Source organism: Rhinolophus hipposideros (assembly GCF_964194185.1).
Source record: "Rhinolophus hipposideros genome assembly, chromosome: 3".
Lineage (NCBI taxonomy): Eukaryota > Metazoa > Chordata > Mammalia > Chiroptera > Rhinolophidae > Rhinolophus > Rhinolophus hipposideros.
In genome coordinates, this window is record NC_138049.1 from 85,028,238 (window position 1) to 85,051,631 (window position 23,394).

General features: G+C 38.1%; 1 protein-coding gene and 1 pseudogene across 14 annotated transcripts in view; one reads left to right on the forward strand and one right to left on the reverse strand.

Moving 5' to 3' along the window:
* The window catches only part of DST (dystonin), a 438,529-nt gene that overhangs the window by 166,517 nt on the left and 248,618 nt on the right, over positions 1–23,394 (forward strand). The gene's annotated exons all lie outside the window — the stretch shown is intronic.
* Positions 3,194–3,384, reverse strand: LOC308490896 (hypoxia-inducible lipid droplet-associated protein-like; annotated as a pseudogene). Its single transcript has one exon. The product of its transcript is annotated as a hypoxia-inducible lipid droplet-associated protein-like (transcript).

The window sequence follows — 23,394 nt, forward strand, 5'->3', positions numbered from 1 at the left end:
ATCACTGACATATCAGATGTTTGTTTGTTTATTGATTGATTTATTTTTTCACTTCCTAAAACTCAGAATTTTATTTCACAAGTGTAAATTTAAACAAGTTTGGAATTTAAAAAAAAAAGCTTTATCAAAATGTAATATATTTTGAAAGTAAATGCATTAATAGTGACAGATTTTGTTTTTCTCCTGAAGTTATTAAGTATCACAATAAAATTTAAGTGTCCATTAAGGACAGCTAGGTTAAGGTCAAGATCAGGAGTGCATAATTATCATAGTATATTCTTGCTTTAGTCTCTTTGTCATATTTGTGGCAAAAGTGAAAATTTGCTGCTATGCTGATTTTAAATGTTTGCAACATACTGCGCCATCTTGACAGGAAATTGGCACATTAGGTTTTTAAAACACAAGTTGTCTGTGTATGTTTCTCAGATAAGAGAATTGGGATTTTGCTGTATAATCAGGACGGTTAAAGGTGCTGCCACAATTGCAGAGAAAGGCCTTGTACTTCTAAGATGAGAAACTATAAGCATTAGAAAGCTGGCAATGTTATTTTCCGAAACAACATGATCAGAATTACAAAGCTGGCCATGTTTTACCCACATTGTATCTAGTACCTAGCCTGGTTGCTACCCAGCATGTAGTAGGCTCTCTGTAAGTGCTTGTTGAAAGAATTAATATTATTAGAGACAGTGCAGTCATTGAATCACTGGGACATTCATGATTTCGGAATGTCATGGAACATGAGGGTGACTATACCATACACTTTCGTTTGGTAAAGAAACTCCTTTTTGTACTTCATCGCAGAAATTGCAAGAAGTAAGTTGTCTTTGACTTAAAGTCTCCGGCAAGTGAGTTTTCACAGAATGCCGCCGTGCTTCACTTAGCGGCTCTGGGAAACAAGGTTCATCTTTCCCAGTTAGCGTGCGTGGATTGGGCTTTCAGTCCCAGGACATCGTAGCGTGAGAGTGCTAAATTGTGCATGTGCATTGTTGAGTAGGACAAACAACTTCACTCAGCTTTTCTTTGCCCACAAGGCTGTTCACACAAACACAGCAAACCCAAAATCTAATTTGCTAAGTGAGTCCTGAGAGGAAATGTTATTCACGTGTTTTTAGAATGTTCCGAGAGTTTCAGGTGTTTTTTTGAAAGGAGAGATGCCTTTTTTTTATGCTTAGGAAGATTGAAGAGCAGGCTGGAGGAGGCTGTTGTGTCTTCCTTCCTGGACGGTAGTAATTCCTTTAACTTAGGTTTGTCTGGCGGCATCTTAAGCTCTCTGTCAGAGCTCATAATTCCCACTTCTCCATCGCCACATCACTACATCTCCTTTCTCGAAACAGATTGGTTTCTGCTGACTCTCATCACCTCTGCGTCAAGATTCAGACCTGCAATCTCTTTTGCATATCTGACTTCTGCGGCTACCTTTATTCTGTAAACTTGCCCTGTATGATGTCCTGGCATGCGCACGTTACCTATGTTATTTCTACCAAATGGTTGGTTGGAGTTCATTCTCTTTGTTGGTAGTTCTAGTTCCTACCTAACTTCTTCCCGCAGTGATTTCTTCCCATAATCCTAGAATGGTGATTTGAGGGTAACACTCATAAGTTCTAAGTTATTGCATTTCAGGGTCCATATCCATTGTGAAACTGAAAATATTTTGAAACATAAAATTAGGGGGGAAATAATATCCACAGAGATGTAAAGTGTAAAGAAGGCAAGGCTTTGCTTTCAAAAATCTCATTAAAGAAACAGGTGTTTCCTGTGGTGACCTTTACAAGCATGGTGAGTGTTTGAATAAGACAGTAAGGTATTAGAATATACAGGTACGGAGCCTCTGAGATCATGGACAGTAGTCCAGTTATCTTACAGATGACAAAACTGGTTCCAAAGAATTAGTGTCCTTGCTCATTTATTAATAGCTAGCTAGTGGCAAGCAATCATGTGCAGATTTGCTGAGCCCAAGTGTAGTGTTTTTTGTCTCTTTATTTGCCTACTGCCTTTCTAACATCCTTCCATCCTAGTTTCCTTCCTAACTCCTTTTTTCCCCCTAACTTTCTTTACACAAATATTTGAATGTCTGCTAGGCAGTGCGCTCGTTGCTGAGAATACAAAGATAAATGAAACAAGGTCACACTCTCAAATTGTACCATGAGTAGTGAGGGAGCTGGACTCCTAAACAGAGACCTGACCCTGCAGCGTGGAGATCCCAGCCACTAGTGCTGGGGGAGCATAGAGGGCCAAGAAGCATGTGATGGGGCACCAGAAGTTACAGAATATTGATGGTGACCAGAGGAGGCAGAAGAAAAGGCTTCCGGCCAAGCAGAATAGCAAATGTTATTTGCTATTTATTAAAGTGGTTTGACCAAAAATAGTCTTGGAAAATGTGCTTGTTACTTTGCTTGTTGGTGACTTGCATTTTTCAGGTTAACCACTGGGGAGCGTAGGAAACCTTCGCAGTGACATTCACAGAGGCGATTGTCTAGGTTTAACTAGTCAGACCAGGACTGGTATTTTTTTTTTTGGAAATATATATGCAACTTTATTTCATTAGAAAAATTCACTGAAGCCACATGGTGTCGATAATGCCCATCTCCTGAGCAGGCTCTGTCACCTTACTGCCCCCTTCAGATCCATCTACACACATACACACTCGGTTGGAGGCAGGACTTAAAAATGGAAAGCAATGAGAACTGAACACTGAACACTGCATCTTCCCCCTCGCGACAGCCAACCAACACACCTCTTCAACTGTTACCCACACACAGAGATCACATGAATGAGAAGCTCAACACCAAAGAAACTGACCATAAGACACCCAAGTCCAAACGGATTCTTGGCAGATGTTTAGGAAGGAGGGTTGAAAACATCATCTCCCAACAGCTGAAGTTGCAGCACGAGCTCATCTAAGAGAGGTCAGAGCCACGTTGCTAAGGACAGCAAAACATACAGCAGACTCTGGGGAAAATCGTGAGATCACTTCATCCCAAAACTATAGGCAACCCACTCACACCTGTGTATTAAAACAGGCTCTTGTTTCCAGAGCAAGAAGCACCCAGATGGAGGAGGGGCCCTTTCAAGGGCCTCGTCAGTTAGTTCTGTGATAACGCTGAGGCTGAGTTTGCCTGCCCGGGAACTGGGACACCTGGCTGGAAGGGTTAGGCCTGTGCTCCAAGGTTACAGCCCATGGAGGGAGGTCTTCTCACACCCTTCTGGATGGATGTTCTGGAAGGCCCTTGGGGGCATGGTGCTGGCTAGCTGATCTCTGGTGGTCCAGGAGCCTCCAGGTGATGGGGTCTCCAGTAAGCCCCCCAGGGACTCCATCAGTCTAGTGAAGATGGAAAACAGGGCCAGCACCACACCTAAGAGATAGAGGTTCAACATGTGCTTCATGGCTGAAAGGATCCCACTCTTTTGTACAGCAGTGGAACTGCCTTCTGCTTCTGGAAGGTTTGTGGCTCCTCCAGGTGTAGCTGGGAGTGGCTGCTCGCTGTAACAGCGGGTCATGCAGGAGTAGGCAAGAAAGTCGGCCGAGGAGAGTGCAAAGTCGCAAACCAAATAGCACTCAGAAGGCAAAGCTCTGTCCGCAGAAGAGCACCAGGACTGGTATTTCTTTTCAAGGCATCTGGAGTGTGTGCGCACTTGCGCGCGCGCGTGTGTGTGTGTGTGTGTGTGTGTGTGTGTGTATGTGTGTTTATTATTTTTAACCTTTTAAACTGCAATTACTTTTGCACCAACCTAACATTTATAGTGATCAATTACATTAGAGGGAAACTTACGTACTAGATAACAAAAATATTTCTAAATCTTAGGTAATTGTGTACTTAATCTAACTACATTCTTGAACAGTAAAAAATGCAGGTGATATAGTACCAGAGTTCCTTGTGAGAAGGGAACAGTATTTCTTGAGGTAAATGGTAACTTACTAGGTGAACCCTTTAGTCTTAGTGCATTCTCGCTCACTCTCTCTCAATGAATTAATTAATCAAAGGTAAAACCTAGGACATGTTGACTTGAACCAGGCAGAGAGACATATAAGGAGAAAATCAGAACACATGGTCACAAATGCCAAATCCCTGAGGATAAACAAGGAAGAACTACTTTCTGTAAAGGTGTTATTCTCATAAATCTGTTTTACCCATAGTGTAGCATATACCGTGTTTCCCTGAAAATAAGACCTATCTGGACAATCAGCTCTAATGCATCTTTGGGAGCAAAAATTAATATAAGACCCGGTCTTATTTTACTGTAGTATAAGACTGGGTCTTATATAATTAATATAATATAACATAACATAACAACATAACAAACATAACATAACATAATTAATATATATAAATAATACAAATAATGCAATATAATAAAATACCAGGTCTTATATTAATTTTTGCTCCAAAAGACATAATAGAGCTGATTTTCTGGCTGGTTTTATTTTCGGGGAAACACGGTAGTTAAGTGTTAGAATAGTTAGTTAAGGTGCTGAATGAATGCAATAAACTAATCAAGCAAAAAAAATCACTTTTTTGTTTTTACCGAAAATATGTATAGTGGTTAAAAAAAGATATTAAGGGGAAAATAGTTGAGCAAATATTTTACAATGTTTTGTTAAGCAACATTTATTGGGTGACTCTTAAATGAAACTCTGAATGACAATGAAAGAAGGGAAATACAAAAGATCTACGGAGGGATTCCTGTCTTTAAAGAAGTAATCAAGAGATGGAGACAGCAGTGCACACGTAGTGTTCAGGGACGCAGTACTAATTGTCAGTGGAAGCAAAATTCAAGCATTGCAGAGAGCAACTCTGCTCCTAGAGTCTGGGGGAGCTGCTTTTAAAGCTCACCTCTGCTGTGAAGTCTTTGCTGAGGCTGGAACGAGGCAAGCCGGCCCCATAAGATGGTTTCTACAACCCTTCTCACTTTAAAGTTATGTGAGTCTGTTTCCACAGTGGTGCTTAAGGTAGATACCTGTGCCATAACTAGGCAGAAAACTAGTTAACTAATGTAAATTGCTATTGGGGTTTAAATGCTCAGCTGTAAGGTACATTAAATAATAGTTAATGAGTGCTGAAAGCATAAGTTGCATTCAGGTTTGTAAGTGAAGTTTCTGTACATAGTTATTTAGTAAAACGTGATTGGGATGTAAGATCTTATTGTTTGATTTGAAATGTCAGTAAGTAAAAGCCTGATTAACCCTTTTCTGAATTGTCAGAAGGAAGTTTTAACACAGTAGTGAGAGTTCAAGCTTCGTTTTTTCACAGGTTTTTAACCTGGGGTTAAGATGCCAGGAACCTCCCCCAGGTTTACATGACTTGGAGGGTGAAGCTTAGCATATGTATTTTTAAAACGTTGTACAAATGATTTTTTTCCAGCTTTCTTGAGATATAATGGACACATGACATTGTTTAAGTTTAAGGTGTACAATGTGTTGATTCAATACACATATATTGCATGGTTTAAGGCATTTGATGCCAGAGTGATTATGTAAACAAGGGAGTGTTATATTGGCCCCCAGCTCTTGTCTATAAGGCAGCAGTGAAATCTAATTCCCTAGATTGCAATACCAGCTTCCGAGGCATCTGCTGATCAATATCTGACAGTACTTTAGATATACATGTGCAGTTGGAATTCCCATTTACTAATTAGCCACGGAGAAACCATTAAAAGTGTATATTACCATTAAGGACCATGTAAACTTCTTAATCTCCCCCTGCCTCTAAGAAAGGTTGTAATTTATGGAAATGGAGTATTTCTTTCTTTTTCTTTTTTTTCTGTAATGTCATTTTAGGTAAGAGTAAGTTGCTAATGTTATGATGGAGAGAGATCTTAACATTTGGAGAATGTGGATGAAGGGGTATATGGGAATTCTTTGCACTATTTTTGTGACTTTTTAGTAAGTCTGAAATTATTTCAAAATAAAAAGTTAAAAAATAAAAAATTGCAAATGTATTTACAAGTAGATTTGTAATATATGATGATTGTACATCTTCATGGATTATGATGGATTTTACTTGAATTTAGGGACTGTTATTCTCGTTTGTAGTTTAAAAATGAGTCTGTCACTTTTCCTACATAAGAAATTAAGACAGAGTTGGTTTTTCTGTATGTACTAAACTCATCAATTAAGTTCTTTTTCTGCAGTCTTGTTTGGAAGTATCTTCTTTTATGGTCAAAATCTCATTTTAAGCATAAATTAGTCTATATCTTAATTTCTGTAAGGATGTAAGGAACACATTCATAGGGAGCTGACTACCCTTTTTTTGCTATTAACTTTATTGAGATATAGTTCACATATCATGCAATTCACTCATTTAAAGTATATGATATAACATGTATGATTAAATGGGTTTTAGAATATTCACAGAATTGTGCAATCATCAGTGTAATCAAATTTAGGACATTTTTATCACCCCCCAAAAGAAACCCCACACGCGTTAGCAGTCACTGCCTATTCTCTCCATCTGCCCCAGCCCTAGGAAACCACTAATCTACTTTCTGTCTGCATAGATTTGTGTATTCTAGACATTTCACATAAATGGAATTCTGTATGTGGCCTTGTGTAACTGGCTTCTATATTTTTTCTATCTTTATTTTCTATGGAAAAGGGGAGATTCATCCTTAGAACCCTACTATTATTCCTGTGGCTTCTAGAAAGGTTGTTTCTTCAGTGAATGAATATTGCTATGATGGAAAGACCAGGGATCCAGGAAGAGCATAACTTACAGATAATACCTGAGATGGTGCTTCCTGCATGTAGGAGAACCATCCTTTGATTTCATTAGTCATCTTGTAATCATTACAGTTATTTGATTCTTTTTTCCTTAGAAAGGTGGTTATAGTTTGTACTATCCTGGTGTTTATTCACCTGGTAGATAGATTTTTAGATTAATCTGTATCTGAATTCTATTGGTGCAGGCTCTGTTTGCATTGGAAGGCTTTATGTGGTTCATTTTCATTTCAAATTTTCATGTTTCAAGGTTCAGAATTAATATTCACTTGATTTTTTTTCTGTTAGAATTAAGGTCCTTTTGAATCCATTCTCTTACAATAGAAAGGAAGACCACAAGGCTATGGTCTTTAGTCATTTCCCATCTTCTAGATGGGAGGTGTGGCTGGGAGCTGGTATGACCTCTCTTGCAGCATGTCTTCTGGCTTCCTCATGTCATCTTTTCCTTAACCTTTTCTAACTCCTTCAATGATTCAAAGCCATTATGGTAGCTTTCTGGTGGAGCCATTGAGATAAAATAGCCACAATTGGTTTATTTATTTAAAAAAAATTAAATTTCTTGTTTAAATACCAAACAATTTAAATCATTGTAATATTAGTTAAGAAAGCAAATGGAAAAATTTCAAAGCTGTGGTGCATACCTTTTTGATATATAGGACATGTTGTCTTCATAAAAAGAGAGTCAGTTCTTCCTTTGAGGCTTAGTGTTTTCTCTAACTCAGAACATGGTTCCTGAAAATCTAGAAATTTGGGAATATAAAACATTCCCCTTCATTCTCTCTCTCATTGTCTGTCAGCCACCTAATTCTGGGAGAGTCTAGGGAACCAACTCATTATTTTGAAACTGGAAATAAAGGGAAAGAATCAAGCATTTACCTGTATGAACTGTACGTGTACCTCAAGGTAAAAATATTTATTGAAAGGAAGAATCTCTTTATGGAAATAATTTAGATTTTAAATGAAGAATGAATGATAGAGTGCTACTATTTTACACCTAATGCAATGATCACTAATGACTGCTAACTTAGAAAAGAGACTCAACCAGGCTTTATGTGCTTGAATCTCATCAGCCATCTAGGTCTAACTTCCAATTCACAGGCAGCATTAGGACCATGCGAAATGGCACCATGGGGATACAATCACCAAAATTCAAACTGGGAAACTACAAGACAAATGATCCCGTTACTTCAACAAATAAAGGAAATAAAGATAGAAAAAGAATGGGGGATCTTCTAGTTGAAAGAGACTAAGGAGATATATTAGTCAGTTGGGACTCAAAGACAATGTAAAAAGAAATTAACAAACTACTGGGAAAATTTGAACACTTTATTTCATGATATTCAGGAAGTTTGTACTGTTTAGAGACACATGCTGAAATGTTTGTGGTTGATTTGTGTATGCTGTCTGAAGTTTACTTCAAAATAGTTCATGGTGGGAAGGAATAAGGTTGTGAGTTGATCATTGTTGAAGCTAGGTGATGGATATATAGCAGCTCATTATACTCTCCTTAATATTTTTTAAAAGAATTTTCTCATAATAAGTTCTTTAAAAAAGTAATGTTCAGGCTTTTCCTAGGGAGCTAAATATTTAGAGTTAACATCTCACAGGCAAGGTCTCCTTTAAATTAGGTGATAACTGTATGTTTCACAAACCACAAACACAACTCTTTCTTTCCGTTTAGTGTGATATAATTGACATATATCATTTTATAAGTTTGAGGTATATAACATGATTTGATACATGTACATATTGTGAAATAATTACCACAGTAATTCTAGTTAACATCCTTCACCTTGCATAGTTATAAGTTTTTTCTTTGTGATGAGAACTTTAAGATCTACTGTCTTAGCAGTTTTCAAATATACAAAACAACGTTGTTAGCTACAGTCATCATGCTGGACATCACCTCCCCTGAACTTACTTATCATATACCTGGAAGTCTGTACCTTTCACCCGATCACAAACATAGCTCATAATCTCAATTGCTAAATATAGGAAACCCGTGAGAAAGATGAACCTCAAAGCCCTGTTGGAAGAAGCACTGCTGGCAATTACCTGATCACCATACTGCCATCGGTCTGCTGCAAAAGACAATATGGCATGGAGCCTCAGGGATCATGCCAGTCTGCAAATGAAACAGCATTCTATTGGTCCTGACTGTGATTGACAAATAAGGACATGGAAGACAGTACAGATCTGGGAGCCTTCGCTTAGGGATATAGTCTGTGTTATCCAGCAGCAGCAGCAGCTCATGAAATGGTCCAATTATAGTGCCATTCTATGAAAGAGAAAATGTGGTTTTTCTGTTTAAGTCAATGTTGTCTATGTTCTCTGTTTGTTAAAACCCCAGCACAGTTTTATACCACCTTTGGGATGTTTTGTGACCTGAAAATAAAACTGGAGAGATTCAGTGGTAAGCATAGTCACCTAGTGAATTAGTAGTCCCTGAATTGAAGAGGAGCTAACACATACTGAATATCTACTCTGTGCCAGGTACTGTATTTAACGCTTGTGGCATTTCATCACCATACTGCCCTTGGTTCCATTTTATTTCCCTGTGTGAACTAAGGCTCAGGGAGGGGATCTTCCTTTAGGTCATGCAGCTGGTAAGTGGTGGAACTTGAATTTTAACTTAATCTATTTCAAAAGCCCTTATTTTTCTGAATTTTACATTCATAGGTTTTTCTACTAAAGTATTCTCCTCTAGGTACATATTTCAAAGTAAGATACATGGTTTTAAATGGATTTTGACATGTTCAGATCACAATTTTGTATTAGTCTGCTCTCAAAGTGTGTTTTCTTTTTTGCTTTGAGGGGACGTGAAGAAACCAATGATCCTTTTACATGCTTTGTTTTGAGTGGGTATGAGGAGGTGGAAATCCTACTACTCATTAATTAAAAAATATAAAGGCAATGATACATCCAGGACATATTAGATGATTAGACTATGAAATTATTTTGTGAAACAAATAGATTCTTCAAGGATTCGCTTTGCTTGGTTATAAATAGTTGAATAAAAGGGCAAATAGAATGAGGGCTTGGCTCAGCCTAGAGTAGGGTCTGTGGGAGGATAGTTATGATATGTGAGGCGTTAGAGCTCAGTCACCCTCGCACTGTACATCTGGAACTCTTTGTTTTTCAGGCTATAGTTTCCTGGCTGTGTCAGCATCTTTATTGTCTGGGCTCAGAAACTTCTTAGTATACCAAACCAGGAAGGGAAATTGGCAGGCTGCAATGACAAGAGGATTAAACTGTAGTAGGGATTTGTGATATTCATTAATAATTTTGAATGAAAAAAATATGTCATTTGGGGAATGTAATCAATAATGTTGTAAAGATTTTGTAGGGTATCTGATGGACACATGTCCCATTTGGGAGACCACCTCAGGGAAGATGTAGATGCTGGATCAATGTACTGTACACTTGAAGCTGAACAATAATGAATGCCAACTATAATTTTATATATATAATGTGATGGCTCGGTGTGATGTCGGAGGGATAGTGGATGGGGGGGATGGGGGAAGGGGGTCCACAGTGTGAGGGATATAAATGATGAACGTCTAAGTATTACCTTGTCTTGTGCACCTGAAACTAATACAAAATAAATAAATAAAGAAAGAAAGAAAGAAAGAAAGAAAATATGTCAACAGCTAATAATATAGAATAAATTATAACTACAAGTTCATTGTAGTAGATATAAAATTAGTTTCTTGAGGTAGTCATTGTTGTTACTTGTGTTTGATGATTAAACAATAATATTGGGGTGTCTATGTATTTAAAAACTTTTTTCTACAAAGACCCACAGTAACAGTAGCTTAAAAATGCTCCCTTTTATTTCTATTCCGGTAGTAGTCCAGAGGAGGAGAGTCCTGGGTGGCGTGCAGCTCAGTTCCCTGAGTTCGGCTATGGCTGGTATGACACTCAGGACCACAGATGACAGTGGTTTTAAAACGTGTGCAATTTCTTTGCTGCTTTTCCTATTGAAAAGTCAGTCTTTGTCTTCTGCCCTTGAATCTGATTGGGCATCTGGCTCCCTTGTAACCAGAAGAATGTGGGGTTAGTGATGCTACATGACTTTCAAGGATAGGTCAAGAAAAATGATGCCGTTTCTGCCTTGTTTGCAGGGACCTTGCTTTTGAAACCCTAAATTACTACAAAAGAAGCTTGACTACCTTGAGGTTGGTCGCCATTCTGTCCCACCATATGTAAAGGCCACCTGTGGGTGTTCTGGCTGACTCTTCCAAATGAGGTCCCAGATAATAGCTAGCGTCATTCTCTAGACATATGAGTGAAAGTACCTTCAGGTGATTCCAGCATCCACTTGTCAAGCCCTTCTAACTTTTGTGTTTTACCAGCTGAAGCCTTCGGGATAAGCTGTCCCCAACTTGGGCCTGGTTTGAATTTCTGACCTACAGAATTTATGAGCATAATAAAATTGTTTTACACAGTTAAGTTTTAGCGTGGTTTGTTACACAGCAATAGTAACTAGAAAAGAGGGGCGGCCATTAGCTCAGTTGGTTAGAGTGTGGTTCGATCCCCGCATGGGCCACTGTGAGCTGCGCCCTCCTTAAAAAAAAAAAAAAAAAAAAAAGATGGAAGTTCCTTTTGCCAGATTGCTTTGCTATCCTAGGTTGCCCTCAAATGGTTCTTAGGTGTTTGGCCATCACGTCTGTATTCCAGCCATGCGGATTGAGGAAGTACAGAAAAGGGCACTGCCCTTCTCTAAGGACACTCCCCAGAAGTAGCACAGTTGCATGTGTTCGCATCTCATTGGCCAGAACATGGCCACACCTAACTGAAGGAAGACTGGGAAATGTGTATTTATTCCTGGTGACCACGCATCTAGCCAAAACTTAGGGCATCTGTTTATTTGAGACAGAGGGATACTTAAATATGGGGAAAAGTCATAATTCCTGCTACAGTGGCATTGGTTTGATTATACTAAATTCTTTACTTCGTAGTTTGTAAATGGTATTGATTTCTCTCCTAGGAAATATTTCATTTCAAAGAGCTCTCAGTAGCAGATTTGCTGGGAAACAGTGTATTTTGGTTAGGATTTGAATCAGTTAGTAATAATCCTGTTTTGCAAATTAAAACAACAATGACTTAAAGAGAATGAAGTTGACTTCTCACTCATGGGAAAGAAGTCCAGCAGGAGGCAGTCCAGGGCTGGCTTAGAATGGCTGTACAAACACTGGTGAATAGCACCATCATCAGCAACTGGGCATTTTTTATCTTGTCCTGTAGCCGTAAGGTACTGCCTTGTGGTCCGAGATAAGATGGCTGCTTGAACTTCATCCCTCAGGTGGGCTTCCCAGTAGAAAGGAAGAGGGGAGAAGGGATAAGGGGCGCATTTAGTGTCTTTCATAGAAAATCCCTAGAAGTTGCCGTGTGACACTTCTGCTTTCGTTTCATTGAGCAGAACTTTGTCATTTGGCCTTGCCTGCTGAAAGTAAGTCTGGGGAAGTGCAGTGCTTATTCTGGGCAACCATGTGACCCCATCATCAGGGTTTCTGTTACTAAGCAATATGATGTGAGTCATCAGCAGACTCTGCTACACATTGTCAATTTGAAAAGAATGATTTGATTTGCCAGAACTGGGGCCACGTTATGTATTGCAACATAGACAGAAGATGGTTAGAAAATGCATAGTAAGTTTAAGAATCTTTGGATTTACGCGTACATTTGTGTTCACAGAAGACTTTCAGCCATTCTTTCCCCATTATTATAAACACATGAGTTTGTAGGGACATCTGATGTTTACTGGCAGACTACACACGGCCGTGTACAGGCTGTTACTGTTTTAGCCTCAACTCTCAAAGCCTTTCCTGAAAAAGAACAATCCTATTTCTAGTGTATACATAATAGGGCCATCTGTCATCATTTCTCAGTAGTCCAAAGCTTCATTGTTTGAGGTTTAGCTTTTCTAAAACTATACTCTTTGTTTTCTTTCTTGCTCCCTGGAAAGATTTTTTTCCTCTTTGTATTAGAATTAAAATAGTCTGAATTAATATTTTACTAATTTCTGATGCAAGATTGAACTAGTTGCAAGGCACTGATTCTTCCCCGTACCACATACGGTTGCTACAGAACTTTTGTCTTGGTAATACCTCTCTTGAGAAAATGCTATGACTCTTCGTTGTGCTCTGTATAAAGCAACTTTTCTGCCTTATGTAGTAGGGTTGAAAGATTTAATTCACAATTAAACTTGGAAATGTAAAGAAAATATTTTCTTTCATTTTACAGCTTCTCTGGTTGTCTTCATGAGTTCTATCTTCCTATTAGTAGAGAAAATGTGCTACAGTTGTCTTTGTTTTAAAGCTTAGCCTGATGTGGCAATTTGAGTAGTCTCTCTGTTTTTGTTCTCCCGGACAAAAATGCTTGGTTCTGGTAGGTAGCCTCCCTCCCTCTCTTTTCTCTGGGTATCTAGGGGGACAGAGGTGGCCTCTGCGACCCTGCCTTTCTGTGGAAGCTAGGTGCTCACACCTAGCAGTGTTTTTATCCTCCTTTTCAGTATCTTTCTCTCCCGGGTGATATCCCTTTTCTGTCTGATGCCCTGTTGGCCACCGAGTCCCAAATCAGCATCCAGTTAACTTCGGGCCCGTTCTCGGGGTTCCAGCCACGCCCTTTATTTACTTGACTTCACCTTGGATCCTGCTACAAGGCCCTCTGAGAGGTCTGGCTGGGATTCTCAGTTGTTCCTGGCACATGTGCTGTGCTCTGCAGCCCTTGCTACAGAACCCTTTCTTTCTGCCAGGATGACCCCTTTGGCCAGTGCCCCAGCCAGAGTCACAGGTACTTCTCTGTCTTGTCCATATCAAGTAGAACCAAGGATGGCCTCCTTCCCAGGGTCCCAAATAGGGAGAAGGGCCAAGAGTCCCCTTCTGCCTCTCCCATCATTCCTCACTCACTGAATGCATCTCCTCTCAGGACCAAAGCCTGGACAGGGGAAATCGGTCTCGCCTCTTGCCTCTCTCTTTTCTCCCACAATCTACCTGTTTCATATCCCACATAGCCCTATATCATATGTTCCTTTTAGCTAGCGCTGTGATTCAGAAGAGGTATTCTTTTCTACACTGGAGGAGAATTCTATGAGCTACATCAGGTCCCTGCATAAAATGAGGCAGGGAGGAGGGAAAGGAATAAAGCAATTTGTAAAATTCTCTTTAGACAGTAGGATGGTTAGTAAAGTTACAGTCTTGTTGAATAATCCAATTTTGCGAGTCAGAAGTGATTATCCATCTTTTTGTAGCATTTTTATAATCTCATTTTTTAAGGCTGATGAACACTTTGTGTACTTAAAGGCAAAAAGAACATATGAGTGATTTTCAAAATATTGTCCTATGACACTTGCTTTTAAGATGTGTGGAAATTTTACTCTTAAACTTTACATTCTCTAAATCAGTCTCTGCTGGTAGGGTTTAGCAAGAATATAGGACTTTGTAATCCAAAGACCTGTGTTTCAGTCCTGGTTACCAGTTAGATGATACTGGATAAAATCACTCTCATGGATTAGTGCCTCCAGTTTTTCACTTTTAAATGTGAGTAAGGGTCTAGCTCACAAAACACATGTGGATATACAGTAGGACGATTATGTGAAAACATTCTGCTAACTCTGGAGTGCAGTGCGATTTTATTAAATACTAGTTCCCTCATCTGACATGCTCATTTACAGATGCGTATCTTCTGCTGTTGTTCCTTCTTCGTAGAGTGTGCACCTCCCACATGCACAGCAGTCTGTCATGAGTACTCAGGATACACTGGTCGTGCTACTCTTAGTTCCTATTCTGCCTGTGGTCAACAGGCTTCCCATTTTGTGTCAGATACCTTATTTTTTTGTTTTGCTTTATTTTCGCTGTTACATTTGAAATGCTTGCCAGCAGAGTGAAACTAGTGATAAAAGAGATGGCCCGTATTCAGAATCAATTGAGTACTTTTACTCTAGAGGCACTATGGGAGGTGACATGCTAGAGTAACTAATTAAGTCTGGATCTCTCAGTTAAGAATGCAGAATAACCCCCCGCCCCCAAATGAATCATGCAGACCCCATCTGCAAAAAACGTGTACAGAGCCAGACGAAAATCTACCTTGATTTTGAATGTCAGTGTATTTTGCTTACACTTTTTAAAAGGTCAGCACCTACAAATAAGTTATAAATTCCTTCTTTTGAATGAATTAAAATTCCTTTAAATAAAATTTTTCACGTTATATAAAGTTATTGTGCTTCCACTAGAGGGCACTTGGAATGGCATATGTCATACTTCAGTTTCTTTCTCATTACTATTGCTAAAAGAAACAGAGTCTTATTTCTTTTAAAATTGAAATTTTCATTATTAATAGTATTTAAGTGAATTTCTAAAATGGTTCACATAAACCAAAAGTTATGTTTTAAGAAAAGGGTTACTGTGTTCTTTGCCTTTGGCTGCATTTTGGAGCTATGGGCACTTAACTGGCTATGGTATTACACTATTACTGTAATTGGATAATCAACTTGCTTTTTTAGGGTAGCAGTAACCTATGAACACATGTCTAGTTGAATGTGTAACCACAATAATTGTCCTGTTGCTACTTCCAACCCTCATCTTGCTAACTTGGCTTACTCTTTTCATACTTTCATAAAAATCTTCCCCAAAGAAAATTGGTTAACTTAATTCAAAAATTGGTTCCTAGAGGTCCCGTTGATAAATTAACAGTTACCGAAGTAGTGTGAGAATAGTAGAAGCTTACTTGATTCCAGGAAATATTTTAAATGAGTGCATTTAAATCCATCAAACAGCATTAAGAGGAGCTACCATTTTATGCTAAGCATTCTCTTAGATGTGTAATATTTATGATTTCAGCCTTTCTACAAGTCTTGGAAATGGGTGGTATTTTCTCAATTTTAGAAATGAGGAAAATAAATTTTAGGGAGTTTTACTACCTTGCTGCAGCCCACAGGGTTGGTAGCAGAGTGGGGATTTGAGGTCAGGTCTTTGTGCTTTCCAAGTTGGTGCGCTCTAAACTGCCTCACTGAGGTAGTAAGGAAAGTGCGTTTGTGTAGCTGTTGGAAAGTTCTGTTCACTGCTCTCTGTTGCCTTCCTGGTAGAATCCCAGCTCCTTGGCATGGCATACCTTTATAGGCCTTTCATTCTGGCCTAACCATGTGCAGTTCTTCTATATGCGTCCCATACTTCATCCCTGCTTAATCACCTTCAATTCTCCAATTCTCTCTCTCTCTCTCTTTCTCTCTCTCTCTCTCGAAGTTTATTGGGGTGACAGTTGTTAGCAAAGTTACATAGAGTTAAGGTGTACAATTCTGTATTACATCATTATATATCACATTGTGTGTTCGCCACTCAGAGTCAGTTCTCCTTCCATCACCGTATATTTGACCCCTTTACCCTCATCTACCACCCCTCTCCTCCCTTACCCTCTGGCAACCACTAAATTACTGTCTGAGTTTTGTTTCTTCATTTGTTTTTCTTGTTCTTTTGTTGTTTTCAGTTTTATATCCCACATATCAGTGAAATCATATGGTTCTCTACTTTTTCTGTCTGACTTGTGTCGCTTAGCATTATAATGTCAAAATCCATCCATGTTGTCACAAATTGTCCTATTTCATCTTTTCTTACTGCCGAATAGTATTCCATTGTGTATATATACCACAACTTCTTTATCCATTCATCTATCGAAGGACATTTTGGTTGTTTCTGTCAATTCTCTCTTGATTTTGCCTTCTTCCTTTATCTATTTTCTTTGCACACTTTATTCATTCATACCTTATACTCTTCATCATCCCTGAGCGCTACATTAAAAGCATGGAAATACACGTTCAAAGAGATGAAACAAAACAGATTAAATTCAATCTTGTTCATAGCATAAATTACTATTACGTTGGAAAGTGCCCAAAATCCATCAGTAGGTTAATGAATAAACAAACTTACTATATCAATACAATGAAATACCTCTCGGTAATCACAAGGAACAAATCACTGATACACGCAACAACGGATGATTCTGAAAAACATGCTTAGTGAAAGAGGCTAGACTCAGATAGATTCTTATTTATGTGAAATATTAGAACAAGCGAAACTAATTTATAGTTTTGCGTATGGGAGGGGTGTGAGGATGGACTGCAAAGAGGTTCAAGGGGGGTGGAAATGTTTTATATCTTATTTTGGATGCTGGGTATATTACGCAAACAATTGTCAAAACTCTTTCAACTGAACAGTTAGTATTTGTTTTGTTTTGTTAGCTAAACATCAATTTAATAAAATCAGGGGCGGCTGGATGGCTCAGTTGGTTAGAGCGCGAGCTCTCAGCAACAAGTTTGCTGGTTCAATTCCCGCATGGGATGATGGTGGGCTGTGGCCCCTAAAACTAAATATTGAAAATGGCGACTGGACTTGGAGCTGAGCTGCGCCCTCCACAACTGGATTGAAGGTCAATGACTTGGAGCTGATGGGCCCTGAAGAAACATACTGTTCCCCAATATTCCCCAATAAAAAAAAATAAAATAAAATCAGGTGAAGTTCCTTTTGCTTACTTTTCTCATAGTAGATATCACTCAGTTTTGCAAATTCTGGCTTGCAACTTTCTTTTCTGCTGGCTTGAGGCAGGCTCTGTGACTCATTCCTTTTTGTACTGCCAGTGTTTAGCACTCGCCTGGCACTTAGTGGGTTCTCAAGAGATGCTTGTTAAATGAATGGAAAGCCACTTTCTGAAAAGCTTGACCCATTAAAAAAAAGGGTTTGGAAATAGTGGGGCCCCCAGTAAAGTGTTTAATGTGGTTTTTAGGAGCATGTAAATCTACACTTCATAGGAAATGCAATTTAAGCCATTATTAATTTAGTTATAGAGATTTGTATACAAAAAATAATTGAGACTGAGTTTCTATATTTTTAGTGGTTTACTTTGCATTTTTTAGTTACGAGGTGTCAGGTGTCACCTGAAGTTTAAACTAGCATCATTTCCCTCACCATCCCCTCACTTTTTCCTTTGGAATAGATTTAGGCAGGAACAGATCCTGAATCACACCTCTAGCCTTAGGGGCCTTGAAAGTACTTCATTATTGAAATAAATTTTAGTTTAAGTAGCCAAGCATAGGTGGCTGGATGGTCAGATGACTTATAGCTAGTGGGCCACATGGTGGTGCCCGGTTCTCTGAACCCAGTAGCTTGTCTCTTGGGAAAATTCCTCAGCATTTAAAATAGCTGCCTGAGTCTGGTATTTCAGTGCTAGCTGCACATGTTCAAGGTAATGCCAGTAGTAGCCAGGGAAGTAATACAATTTAAAAAATGTATTAACAATGTGATTTATAGATGATGCATTACAGAATTGTACACCTGAAATCTATGTAACTTTACTAACCATTGTCACCCCAATAAACTTGAATTAAAAAAAAAGTTTTACATAAATTAGAGGTTCTCAAAACAAAAATTCTCACTAGAATTCCCACTGTGTAACCCCCCTTCCATCTGTAAAAAATAATTATATACGTTCCATGAAGAAAATTGGAATGAAATATTTGTACTATAATAGGAATTTTCCATGTCACTGACACTTTTCAGCATTTATTTAATGAATGTATAATCATTATTATGGCTATGCCATGACTGACTTGATCATTTTTCTATCCTTGGGTATTTAGATTATTTCACAATTTTTATTAATAAGTAATTAATAATACCTTTATAAATATTAAATATTTGTTATCAGACAGAAATTCTATATAATGTTTAAATGAAATATTTTCTTATATAAATTACAGTCTGGATTTTGGATTTTCTATAGACTCTATTCCACAAGCAGTATAGCTTAAGGGGTTAAGAGTATGGATTGTGGGGCCAACTGCCTTGGTCTCAGATTCTCCACTTAACAATTTTCTGACCTTGAAGAAATTATGTAACTTCTAAATGTCTCAGTGTCTGCATTTATAAATTAAGAATAATAAAAGATCTCCACTGTGATACTATAACATGCTTAAGACAGGGCCTGGCACACAGTTTGTGCTATATAAATGTCAAGCATTGTATTACTATGTCAGAACACATGAATATTATAAACATTTTAAAAGCCTTCTTATCAGTATTGCCAAATTTCCAAAAGGTTATACTAGTGGAGTCTTCCATTCAGCACTACCTCAGGATGCCTATTTTTACAACAAAGAATTAGCTATTAGCAAAACATCTACATACACATCTGTTGTTATTGATGCATCGTCAATCATTTTCTCTTCTTTGCTCTACTAGTCCTGATTTTATTGTATAATTTATCTACTCATTAATAAAAGTGTAGCAACAATAGCAAACTAACAAAAATGCATTGACTATTCTTCATGTATCTCTATATATGATTTTTTTAGGGGCTGGAATATGACATGTTATTTTCTTATAAACATAAATAGTAGGAGGGCTCATGTAATTTGAAAGTTTGGAGCCAGTATTCCAATAGTAGACAATAAAGATACATAGAATGTTTTTAAAATGAGTGGAAGGATATCCGAGAAAAGTATCCACTTTTTTCAAAACTTGCCTTTGGTTTTCAAGAAAATAAAAAAGCAAGTGGACAAGGCAAGAGTTCTACAGAAAGTTGAGGTGAGGAAATAACAAACCCAAAGTGATATTCTCTAGTGGTAAGTCAGGGAGAAGCTCTTTTTCTCTTCTGACTTTAGTCAGAGCTATTTTATCTCCATCTGTTCTGTTATGATCTGGGGAAACTGGGTTGGGAGAATGCACCCCTGGCTAAAGCAAGTGGGAAGATTTTTTTCCCCCCGTAGGAACTGAGCCTCAGGGAGAAGTCTCCTGGCACCCAAGACACTTACTAGGATGTGTGCCTTTCCTTTTGCTCATCAGTACTCATGGGTGCGGCTTCAGAAAGGGGGTGCAATGGTGGTAGTAGCAGAAATTTTCTGGGATGGGGTTGGGTCGCCTCATGTGTGACTTCTGAAGCCCACTGGGGCATGCATGGTGATCCTATAACTAAAGCAGTTGCCCCACAAGCTGTAAACTACATTTAAATTAAAAAACTTTGGGTGGGAGGTAATCTCACTGTGAAATGAGCCCAGGCTGAATTCCCCCGCCCCCCCCAGGTGGTTCAGAGTAGTTATCTGTGGTGTTCTCCACCCTTTCATCCTGCTACTGACTCACTCTGTGACTGGCCTTATTGTATTATAGGAATGAAAGGTGTTGTGCTGGTGAATCACCCTATAATTCCCATTGACTTAAGAAGTGGAGCCTCACAACCTGAAAAAAATACTCTTAACCTTAAATTCTTGGTCAAAATAAAAGAGACCACAACTGCATGAAAGGAGTTACTAAGAATTCTAGATGTCAATTACACCTCAATTAAAAAAAAAAAAGAATTCTTTTTTTTTGTGAAGTGAAAGAATTCTTCTTTCACTTTCTTTCATCAAAAAATCAAATATGTTAGTTGAATATTACACTGTGTATAAAGGTGTATTTGACTTTGTTCCTTGAGTCACGGTGACAAATTCATGGTACCAGTCAATACGTATCAGGAAAGACTGATTATATTCAAGGTAAAAGGAATAAGAATGTTCCATTGTGTGGTAACCTACATTCTAGTACCAGACAGAGGCAATAACTCCTAAGTTCTTATGTTTGCCCTTGGAATGATTTACTCTGTCCCCTTAGCAGAATGAAGAGTTTCTCTGTACCTTTTCCTAATTTACAATATATGGGAATTTTATGCAATTTATTTAATGAAAGGATTGTTTCCTCAGTGGCTGAGGACATTTTATTTTGGCTTTTCTTTTTCTGGAATTGATATGGTAAGAAATTAGAGCACCTACTTACCTTATGTCTCTCCCTTAGGTTCCTTGATTTTGGAGGGTATGTGGATTTGATTCACCCTTGTGTTTTGTTCCTATATATTAAAAGGGGCATTAGACAATCTGGGTCAGACTCTAGTTCTGCTGTTTCGTTGCTTAGAGAAGCTTTGGGCTAAAGTAAGTTCTTTGAAATTTATTTATTTTTAATCAGTAAAACAAGGATGATGATATGTAAATACAGTAGTAAGATTGTTATGAGATGATGTGAAATTCTGTTGTGCATAGCATGGTAACTTTGAGGCGACTGACCTTCCTAGTAGGTGCTCAATACATACATATTTGCTAATTGAATTAAAGTGAGTAGGAAGCCAAGAGTACTTGTTGAGGGCCTACTCTAGCATATTTATACGATCATATTTAATGCTTATAATACTTCTACATGGTAAGTATCCAGTAAGGTATCTGAAGTGGTGACTCTATTTGACAGATGAGAAAATTTGAGTTTCACGGAAGTGAAATCATTTTCCCCAGCTGAAATTGCTACTGTGTTTCCCCAAAAATATGACTTAGCGAGACAATCAGCTCTAATGTGTCTTTTGGAGCAAAAATTTACATATTATATATATTATATTATATATTATGTTATGCTATGTTATGTTATATTAGACCAGGTATCATATTATATTGTATTATATTATAATAGACTGGGTCTTAGTAAAATAAGACTGGGTCTTATATTAATTTTTGCTCCAAAAGGCACATTAGAGCTGATTGTCCAGCTAGGTCTTATTTTCAGGGAAACACAGTAGTAGTGATCATTGTAAAAGAAAGTGTTCAAAACCAAAGACTTTAAAACCCAAATTATCTAATGTATTCATAAGCATAATTGAATTATCTCATATATAAATATGGAAATGATACTTATTTAATTTGTTTTCATCAATTTATATGGTAGCTGTGTGCTTTGGGATAGATTCTTAACCAGACTTCTGAATCTGGAAAGAAAGGCTAAGATTGAAAACTTTAAAAAAACTCTAATTTCTTTAAGTTAGTGTAGCACAGAAAAAGTAATTGCAGAAACTTTCTGCCCATAACAGTGACTCAGAATGGCAGCAGTTAGATTATATAGAACATTTAAATGTTCTAGCAGCATAACTATAATTGGAAGGTTCTTTATGTTCATGGTATCAGAGGCTCTGGTAGGAGAAAGTAGGTTCAAAGCAAATTCTAGGAGTTTTATTTTCAAGTCTTGGCCAATCGTGAGAATAGATACCAGAATTCCTCTTCAGAGCAGAATCCAATACCTCTTTGCTCCCCACCGATACTGTTGATCCGATACTGGTTATCCACAGCCACACAGCCACTGCACTACAGTAAAGCATGGGATCTGATGATTGATGGGGGGAGAAGGGGTGCAAGCAGGGGAGTAGATAGACAAAAAAGCATTTGTGTGGAGAGATTTATGGCGTCTGTTGTTCTACACCATTTGTGGCTCAGCTTACTTAGCACATTCTATCCTTGTCTTATTTCTGGATTCCTGACAAGTGAAGGTAAAACCATGCTGCACTGTGGCAGTTAAATTTTAAATAAGGATACCCTCCAAGCAGGGTAAATTCTGAACATAGTCTATTATTGATTCTCCTTTCAGAGACTTTCTACAGCCTCATAATTTTGTATCCCAGCCTGGGCAACCATTTTCTGAAAAGGTTTCACCAGCTGTGGCTCCACCTCTTCTCCCTACCTCTCCGTTCTCCTCTTTCTCCTCCCCTTTTTTCTCCCCCCACCCCTTCCCTTTCACCTCTGTAGTCAGTAGCCTAAACTAATTAAAAAACAGAAAAAGAAAAAAAGAGTAACCCTAATCATACCTAAAGTTTTTAGCTGTATTTTCAGATCTGAGTGGAGTTACTCTGGCCTGTGTCTTAGTTGTTTTTTCCCCCCTATATCATCTGTAGAGTACCAGAGCATTGAATACATAAAATAACTTGAAATATGTTTTTCTCACAGTTATTAGTAAAAGTAATACTCTGTAGGGGAGGAAGAAACTTTACTCGTCTAGATTCTTCCAGCAGGTCTAATAATCAGATAGACTCAAGACAGATATTAACAAGAGAAAATGACCAAATTAATTACATATATTCATGTAGTAACTCCGCCTATTAGAAAGAGCCAGAGACCCCACATACATGACAGGTTCAAAGACAGAATGTTAAAATGAAGTATACGTGACATTCTGAGCTAAGGATAAGGTAAGGTGCCTGGGGCTTCAAGAGGAGAGGAAGGTCATTCTCAGGACAAAAAGAGCAGGTGTTTCGTAAGTAGAAGTTTTCCCTGCCCTATAGATAGGTCATAAAAAGTTATTTCTGGGAATAATTATTATGGCCAGGGCCCCTAATTTAAATTTTTTAAAGGAGAGGTGAAAGTTTCTCCTGAGGCTGCAGTCTCCATTGCCTTCAGCTCAAAATAATTCACATGCCAAAGTGGCACATCTTAGGGAGGCCTGTTCAGAACCCCTTCAACACAAATACATCATCTTTGTAAAAGATTCAAACTATCTAGAAATATGCAGAATATGAGATATGTCATACCAGTCCCCTCTCCTTCTAGCTTCTGTCTCTTCTGATGAAACTGTTCTTTCTCAATTTGATGCACATCCTTTATGTAATATATATTTATTATTTTGCATTTTTTTCACTTAACTGTATATCTTGGAATCTTTTTCGTGTCACCATGTGCACGTTTTCCCTTATTAGTATTCTATAGGATGGGTGAATTGCAGTTCATTCGTATAGTGTCATATTGACTGACATTTCAATGGCTTCAAATATTTTGTTACAGCAAACAGCCTTCTATGCTAGTCATACATATGCAAGTATTTCCTTCAAGTGGAATTGGTTCAAAAAATAAATGC